This window comes from Abramis brama, assembly GCF_963993115.1.
Source record: "Abramis brama genome assembly, chromosome: 10".
Taxonomy (NCBI): Eukaryota; Metazoa; Chordata; class Actinopteri; order Cypriniformes; family Leuciscidae; genus Abramis; species Abramis brama.
Window position 1 is genome coordinate 22,690,677 of NC_139972.1, and position 8,937 is coordinate 22,699,613.

An 8,937-nucleotide genomic window follows, 5' to 3' on the forward strand; every position below is an offset into this window, starting at 1 on the left:
ATTGATTACAGGCACTAGTTTAGGGCCTGCATTGATTTCATTTGCTTTAAAAGTCCCTAGGCCCTGTAGAGTCTCCAATGTCTGGAGTCCAAGCGGACTTGGACTTGAATTATGTGTTGCTGTAGAAATCGCTGTGTTCCTTGTGGTGCAGTGGAGATTATATACTGACATTCACAGCGCTGTGCTCCTCTGAGAATGCCTGCATAGGGCAGGAGTGTTAATGAAACGGGGAATGAACTGAACCACAAGATAGGTTGTTCTGCAAGTCATTATATCGTTACACAAACCCTCTTTCTCCATGAACCGCCTTTCTCAGTGTTTGCGCTATAATGTTAGACATAGTTAATGATGAATTAGTCATTAGGCATAGACTTATTCATAATATGCTATCAGAAGTGGTGTAAATGATTGCTTAACAGTTAATTTCTCAAAGAAGATGCCATCGACTGACCCAGACCAACCGCAGAATAGTTTGTGCAAAAGGTTTATTGCTGTCCTCAGTCAATTAATTTTAGCGTCCCCTGAGCCGGGATGAGTTTGAAGACGAGGTTGGCTGTCAGGAAGACATCGAGTTTGTGAAGTATTTCTTTGGATCTTCACTTTTCTGCCACCAGCCATTTGCCTTGTGCCTGAAGAGAAGCGCTCGCCTCACTCATGCGCCGCAGCTTCCTGCCACTGCGGGACAGCGTGATGGATGTCTCCCACAAGCCAATGGCAGCAAACGGCGGGGCGGGTATAACCTGCGCCTTCCAGTCCACCCCCGCCCCCCTCCTAAGACCAGTCTGCGTCTGATTCAGCACCCGGCTCCTCTTTTCTTTACCTCCAAATATGATTTTTTCCCTCCTTCAGAGATGGATGGTGGCAGCGATGGCGTCTCATTTGTTCGGAAAGGCAGAGGTAAATTGTAATTGCCGATAATGATCTGCTCATTCCCGGGAGCATCACCTTGGTCGGTTCTCGCCTTGTCCTCAGGGGAGGACAGGGGCCAGAGGTGTGGGGGGCGGGAGGAGATTGGGGGAGGAGCCGGGAGAGGTGAAGGGAATAACATCACTCATGTTTTGGCTGGGGTGAGCGACTGAATTGCCACCACAGATGGGAGAGATTTCATTAAGCGTACCGAATAGTGTCGACAGAGGTAAAAGAGGGGGGTGGGGTTCGCCTTTCGCTGTTCGTATGTTTGCCACATCTGTATGTAGTTGCCAACTAGTCGCACCTCCAAATATCTAAGTGACAGCTTTGTCTTGAGGCAGTTTGGTGCATGCCTGCATTTCCAAAGGGGTTTGAGTGTCCGATGCAGCCTATTTGAAAGTAACACAGACTTGCGCTGGGGATTTTTCTGTCTTTTCTGTGTCTGCAACTATTGCCTGATGTATATAACTGCAATGCAAGGTCGCTTTGTCCTACCTGTTATGTGGACGAGGCACCTTGAATCTCTGCTGGGTGTCTATGGGATTGCATGTCTATCATGACTAAGACAAGACAACAAAGAGGAAGGACTTACCGTCTGGCTCTGAGATGGAGGTGGTGGTGGTGGTGGTGGTGGGGGGGGGTGTTTCCTCTCCTCACACAAAGACTGCAGAGCAAGGGCATTTGTCTATCGATGTCCAATCTAAGAAAGAGGAAACAAGTTTCACAAGTTGTCATTCAGCTTGTTGCCATTCCATTCTTCATTTCCGCCCCATCATCCTATTATAGTTTTGTCTCATGCATAACAGTTATTAGCGAAATGTCTTTGTATTTTATATGCAACATTTTCAGGCTTTTCACAGGACCAGTGATGCTTTAGGACACAAAGCATACCTGATGCAGCCAGACACAAACTTTTGGCAGTGCAAAAGCTGCTGAGTTCAGCTTTGATAAAAGAAAAGCAATAGCATCAGCTGGTTATAGCTGCCCTCCTCCTGTTCCCTGAGACCCTAACTCGTGAGTTCTTCTTTCAAAATCACGGGTCAGGAGCTTGGGAGACAGGTGGAGGGCTTCAGCACCTCTGACCAAAAAAAAATTCTCTCAGACAAATGAACTTGTGCGACAGTATGTTTGCCTGCTTAATACATGCTAATCGTATCGTGTTATATATGGGCTTGTCACACTGCACTTAACCCAGGGTGAGCATTTAAATCCCAGGTTAACTCCACTTTTAACCCTGGGTAAAGTGTTTCACAATTCTATTTTTGAAAGCAAGTAATCATGGCTGTTAACCCCGGGTTAGAGCAGGGTTTATCGGGACTTTGTGATGCTAACTCTCCAATTGTGGTGCCAAAAAATATAGAGTGTAAAACGATTCAAAAAAGTTTCACACACTGAGTTTAGTTTCATCTTAGGGGGAAACATTATTGTATATTCTTATAGTGTAAATGATATTGTTGATATAGCGGTTTCCGCAGATATTCTAATTCATTAATTAAAAAAAATTTTTTAAATGTAAATGTAAAAATGTATCTCCTGATTTCACAAATAGGAATGTCTAGAGTTTCCAAATATACTGTGTGAAGTTAACTAACCATAAGTAAAGTATAAACAAGTGAATGAGTGATATGAGTGAACCCGGGATTACATTAAACAAGGGTTTGGAATGAGAAATGAGAAATTTCGAGATCTGCATTTAAGATCTGAATTTAAATGTATAACTTAAAACATTTCACTCACTTCAATCACCTTGAGGCACGACCGGTTTGTAAACCGGGAAATACCAACTTAGGATACACCTGGCAGCTAAGGTGTCTGGTTAGGGGGTTTTCCATCCCAAGTTCTCAGATCAGAGCATACATTTATTTCAATACTATAGTAAAAGTCAAATTAAATGCAACATGTACATGTTCCTTATACGTAGTTTTGGTAAACCGAGATGTATCTTGTGGCTCTTTCACAAGCACAGCTAATGCATTAAAAGGCGTATCAAAAGGAGAATTTACTGGGAATTTAATATGTAGGTAATGCATTTGGTTTGCTTCCTGCTGGGCATATGGTTACTATTACAGTTTATTGGCAGAGACAGAGATTGTCGAGAGTGTAGGGAGGGCAAATGCTGTTTTCAATAATTTTTCGAAGAAGTTCTCTGGCAGATTAATTAAAAGCAGATTGGCTCCTTTATTATGGAATTATCGTGGAGGCAAGATGTACAATGGAAATAAAAGGTGGAAAAGGTCAGTATATTCCATTACTGTCCATTTGATGTCTGTGAACTAGGAGGATTAGGAATATATATATATATGTGTTTTAAGAAGCGGGTGGGATTTATTGCCGTCACTCAAATATTTTCACATCGTTAGAGTTTCCAATCAGACTCCAGGTCTGAGGATAATTGCTTTGCTTCAAAATGTCATTGCTGCGTTTATGACAGCTGTTAGCGAGTCTTCAAACATTTATGGATTAATAGCATAATTCTGCAGACAGTTCTAATGCCATTCGGTATGCTTGTCTGCAGAATAATAATTCACTATTCCAGTACCTGGTTTACCATTTGCATTTAACCTACATTTATTGTGGATGTGTAATTATAAAGCCACTGACTGAGTAAGACTTTGCTAATGTAATATATATATATATATATATATATATATATATATATATATATAGTAAGTGATATATTTGTTTAAAACACTCAGATTGACTCTTGCCCCCTTTCTGTCAATGAGTTGAATGAGAAAAAAAGAAAAGCGTCTAAAATGCATCCTCAACAAAACTGATTGTCCTCTGACGCTAACCATCCAATTACGCACTGCATGGCTTTTATATATTTATTAAACTTCACTCCAAGCCGTGGCAGTTTTCCAGCTAATAGGTGGTTGCCAGAGCCCCCAGCAACAGTAGCGAGATAGTCATCCACCATGAATACAAAACAGTCAGGCATGGCACAGTAAGCCTGAAGCCAATAGACTGAAGCCGCATGACCACTGAAAGAAAAACAGCCATGGTGCGTCTGTCTGTAATCTGGCCACCGGAAATCGGGATATCAGAAAGAGTTTATCTTTGCATCTTTGAGTTTCCATTCAGAGTTACAGTGAGGGTTTTACAGCTGAAACATCTAACTTGATAGTTTACAGCTCGCTAGATATTAGTAATGAGATTATATAGTATGAGCAGAGGTTCTCAACTTTCCTGCAGAGTTTAGCTCCAACCTTGATCAAACTCACCTGCTTAGTAATCCTGAAGACCTTGATTAGCTTTTTCATGTATTTGATTAAGGTTGGAGTTGAAAAGTGAATCTTGAGGGCCAGAGTTGAGAACCCCTGATATAGAGTTTAGTGGGCACATTTCAATGTACTGAGAAAATTGCAAATCAAACTGTGGAAGAAACAGGCAGGTAATTATGAGACTTGTTGGGTCTTTTTCTTGGGAAATCGCCATCAGATCTATTCTAGGGCTGTCAAAATGGTTTAAAAACAAAAATTTTACTTAAATATTACTAAAATTAACTTTTTTAAAGAGAGTACTGAATCTCCTGATCAAAACATGCGAAGAAAATACAGAAACCAGCGATATCATATGTAATCATATGCATATGTAAAATAATGCGATCATCAACATTAACCAGCAGGTAAATCAAAACTGCCTAATGTTACTGAATGAAATGTCGACCCAGGACGAGCTATAGGACTGTGCAAGCATTAGGGGTGTTGATGGACTTGATTTACTCCATCTATGTTTTGATCATCTTTCTGAATCCGATCTGGATGTAGTCTTTGACAAAAACTTGATTTTCTCATTTCTTTGTTCAAAATGTTTCTTTTTTAAAATTAAACTTACCCACATTCAAGTGTTGATAAAAGGGAAGGGTCTGTTCTTTCTTTTGATATATTGCATGTTCAGATATTCATACAACAAAATATTCTGGGGGCCATGAAATTGTGAAAAACCGCATTAAAATGTTTATTCAAAGCAATGAAATGGCATGACTGTCTGTACAAAAAACGTTTAAACTAATGTTAATAAATCGAATATAATTTCATAAATTGCAACAATTCTGAACAAAACAGCATCAGCATACAAAGAGCCGAAGCGCCGATCACACAGACTATTTTTTGCGTTTAAAAACATGAGATCCAGTGGAATGGAAAACCTCCCACAAAGTCTAGAGACATGTTTTTCAAAAGCTGAACTTCTTTTAACTTTAAATGGCTTTCTAAACATGCAGCTTCCTTGTATGAGATGCGAGTGCAAAGATGTACGTCTAGCACTTATTTACAGAGACCCAATGGAAAAGCAGCGCTCTGGGTGAGCGTCTTGGTGAGCTTCTCCATTTCTTAGTGGTTTGAATGGTTTTGTTTGAATTGTTTGTATGGTTTGAGTCATCGTAGCATCTTGTGCACCATTGATAAGGCTGTCTGACAAAACTAAAATTCATATGCACCATTTTAGCATTCGAATGTGGATTTTTATTTTAGATTCGACTAATATTCAAAATTCAACTTTTAATTTGAATCTATTTCTAATCAATTCAATAGTATGAGTCATGAATTGTGGGTAATTTCCACAGTGCAGAGCTGGCACGATCTTCAGCCAATTTAAGTGCATTAAATATGTAGTCCCATGGAGGTCAAGGAAGGCCTCAAAGTGACTGAATTTCTTGACAGATATTGTAAGATGCTTGAGGGCGAAGCTATTGTCTTCATTTAATAAATGTGAGTCAAATAAGGACACAAAAGCTGTTTTGGTCACAGATGTCTTGCTCTTTTCTAGTTGACTTTTTCTTTTTCTTCTTTTCTATCACACACGCGTATTTGCTAGCACACACTTGGGTGATATTCAGAGTTGGCTGATGTCTGGGTTTTTCAGACACTGCGGCAGGCGTCCAGACAGTCACCTGAAAACTCACTCCATCTTTGAGTGCGCTGCCGCCATTGCTTTCACCCTCCATTTCAATCTTATGAATACGCTGCATATAGATTACAACATTTTCATTTCATTTTCACATTTCAATTGCTTGAAAATGAGAGGCTGTTGAGGGGCAAATCAATGTTTTATGATATTTTTTACCTAATTTCAACCATGCACTGTCAGACAGCCATTAGCGCCAGTGAGATTCACTTTTGTGTCGTCATGTGGTGGATATAGTCTGTAACTGATGCAAATGATATTCTGGCTCCAAATCTCCCATTGTCCCTCTTCAACTCAGTTTTATCTCCTTGGCGCCCTCTACTGCATTGCTTTGTAGGTGTTGCCATGACAACCCAATCCCTGTGCATCCATATTCCATGTTCGCAAGCGACAACAAGGTGCACTGTCACATTATTTGTATCGGCACCACCAAGGTCACTTTCTCTCAGCAGTCTGTCTACCAAAGTCAGCAACCCTCATGTCGGCCAGCCCACCATGAGCTACTGAGCAGACACGATGTGCACGGACACTATTTTAATATATGATATCGTATGATTAAGATTGTCTGCACTTTCTCAGCCACTAGGTCACATTTTGCTGACATGTTTTCTTTAAACTGGCTAAATAATCCTTTAGTGGAGGAAAACCTCACTGTGTGTCTCATATACCAAGCTTTAACTGTACGATAATTGTAGGGGGAATTCAATGGAATGTTTAGCATAATTTTTGTGCCTCATATGGAAATGTATCCGTTATTTATGGCCGATATGTGGGTTTACCGCAGATGAGTCGAGCGCCAAACTAAAACCATCTCATAAGATGGTAAATGTGTGGTTTCGGCTCAAACTGAAATACCGCAGTGTGAGGACCATTTCAAATGATGTATATGTGCGATTGTGGCTGAAATTGTGCCGTGTGTTTCATTTGCAGGCAGTCGGCAGTGTTTAAGCGAAGCTCATCTCCACACAGATGAGCTGAGAGGTCAATGAGTTCCTGGGCTGCCACAGAGACTGCCAAGTACAACCAGACACACTCTATTAGATGCATAACTGTTGAAACTCTCTATCTTTTTCTCTTGCTCTGCTTCTCTCTCTCAGTGTTGCATTAACCAACTCTTATTACTGTCAAATGCTTTTGTCCAGGCTTTGTTCAATAAAGGTGAAAATCTTTGTTCTTTTGCTTGTTTTTTTTAAAAGAAATATACTGCAACTTTATTATATATATATATATATATATATATATATATATATATATATATATATATATATATATATATATATAAATAATTTTTTTACTGAATTGAACTGAACACAAAAGAGGGTATTTTGTTTAAAGAATATGGAACAATTGATGGGCCACAAAAACTACTATGGGAAGTCAATGGGGCCCATCAACTGTTTGGTCTTCAAAATATCTTCTTTTGTGCTCAGCAGAAGAAAGAAAAAACTTGCGGCTGAGTAAATGATGACATAATCTATCCCTATAACAAAAGTGTTCATTTTACAATTAATAATGTGCAAGTTTTTGAGTACAATCTTAAAAGAAACATTTTTCTGTTAATTTTGTAACTGTTGTGTAAAATATGAAACAATATGTATTAATTAATATTATTTAAATGCATGTTATATAACATGAAATAATATTTGTTGTAAAAATTTGAAATATCATTCTAAATATTTTAAAAAAAAAATCTAATTCAGTGTTATATAGGCCTGCTCTTTAGAAATCAGCAACAGCCTTTCCAGATGGAACGGTTAACAGAAGTGCTTATTTTACAGTGAATAATGCACTTTTTTAAATATTAAAGGAAATATGTTTCCTGTTATATATTGTGCAAAATAATAAATAAATAATAATCAGATGACATATCTCAACCAGGGGCATCTGGTACTCACAAACAAAACTATAGGTGGTCCAGAAGGGGAACGAAATATCAAAAATGGAAAGAAAATCCACGTTCAAGCACTCACTTGGTAAGAAAGGTAAGGCTTTTTACCTTTCTAATTATGAGAGTGGATTTTCTTGCTCTACAACAGGATCCACCTACCATTTTTAAATAAACCAATAAATGAATAAATAAAATTGTACTTTTATTAATTCTTTTTCATTTTATTTAAATTTAGCATTTTATATTGACCTGCACTTTATATATCAGCATCAGCTTGTCCTGATTGGAGGATTAACAGAAGTGGTCATTTTACAATGAATAATACACTTTTATGGTAAACATATTTTGTAAATATTGTGGAAAATAATAAAAAAACATTTTATAAATAAATAAATAAGATTTAATATATGTATTATAAATAAATAATTTTGTAACATTTTTCTATTCATTATTTTTTATTGAAATTCAGTATTATATTGGCTTTAGATATCAGCCTCAGCCATAAACACAATCTTATCCTTGGACCACTAGAATCCAAAGACCAGAAAAGACTGAGTTCCGCTTGGCATTCTCCCAGCTAAAATCGCTCATCTCTCTTCCACAGCCCCCTCTATCCACCAGTGAGCCGAGGCAGCGAATGAGCGCTGCATCCTAATAGGATGAATCCGGTCACTGCTGTAGGGGGTAGGGGGTACGGACTCGGAGTGCCATGAGAGTCCAACCAGAGAGCCAGACGCAGACAAAAGCCCCATGCTTTGCCCAAGTTACCTGCCACAGACACTACCTGCAACACAACCTGACCTTCTCTCTACAATACAACCTCTATTGTTCGCTTATCAAGGGCATCGAAATGAATAGCTCCTTTTTCCCGTAATAGCTTTTTCCACAAGCCACACTTTGAGCATTAGTGCTTTATTGAGACATCCACTGAAAATGAATGAGACAGATTAAAACCAAAGCAGCGCTTCTTTTGGTTCGAACTTGTGCAGACTTGGTTTAGTAACAGCCACAGGTCTCCAGTGTGTTTTATCATATTATCATGAGTCTCGAATGTCAATTCATTAGTCGTTTTTTATTCGTCTGCTCTGGCTGCATGCGTCAGATTTGCGTCAGGCACGAACCCGACTGTGAGATTTAAGCTCATACGGAAGGATGTGAGGCGGCCAAGTCAAACATTCTTTGAAGTCATGCATTTTGCAGAGATATTAAACACTCTTTTACTCTGCAAAGCA

The 8,937-nt window shown here is 38.8% G+C and overlaps 1 protein-coding gene across 1 annotated transcript in view; it reads left to right on the top strand.

Moving 5' to 3' along the window:
- Positions 1-6,990, top strand: part of LOC311090942 (arsenite methyltransferase) — a 49,461-nt gene extending 42,471 nt beyond the window's left edge. Inside the window, exon 11 of the mRNA XM_084126588.1 lies at positions 6,748-6,990. The gene's annotated coding sequence lies outside the window, so the exon portion shown is untranslated. The remainder of the gene's footprint in view (positions 1-6,747) is intronic.
- Positions 6,991-8,937: the final 1,947 nt, after the last annotated feature.